The 213-nt window shown below is 72.3% G+C and overlaps 1 protein-coding gene across 1 annotated transcript in view; it reads right to left on the reverse strand.

Moving 5' to 3' along the window:
- The window catches only part of Arhgap20 (Rho GTPase activating protein 20), a 104,848-nt gene extending 104,676 nt beyond the window's left edge, over positions 1-172 (reverse strand). The window contains exon 1 of the mRNA XM_010610654.3: positions 127-172. The gene's annotated coding sequence lies outside the window, so the exon portion shown is untranslated. The remainder of the gene's footprint in view (positions 1-126) is intronic.
- Positions 173-213: the final 41 nt, after the last annotated feature.

Consider the following 213-nt stretch of genomic DNA (forward strand, 5'->3'; position numbering starts at 1 on the left):
CCCCTCCGCCAAATCCAGAGCTGCGCGCCCCGACTGCGGACCCGGCGGCAGAAGGAGACCCGGCTGCAGGGTTCGTCCGAGGCGAACTGAAACTAGATGCTGGGAGCTGGGGGTTCCCGGGATCACCTGGGAGGGGAGCAGCGGCGCGTCGGCGAGAGGGGCGAGGGGCTGCGAGGAGGCCGGGACGATCAGCTCGGTGGGGCCTCGAGGGCC

Source organism: Fukomys damarensis, unplaced genomic scaffold (assembly GCF_012274545.1).
Source record: "Fukomys damarensis isolate Sample0158 unplaced genomic scaffold, DMR_v1.0_HiC HiC_scaffold_16, whole genome shotgun sequence".
Classification (NCBI taxonomy): Eukaryota; Metazoa; Chordata; class Mammalia; order Rodentia; family Bathyergidae; genus Fukomys; species Fukomys damarensis.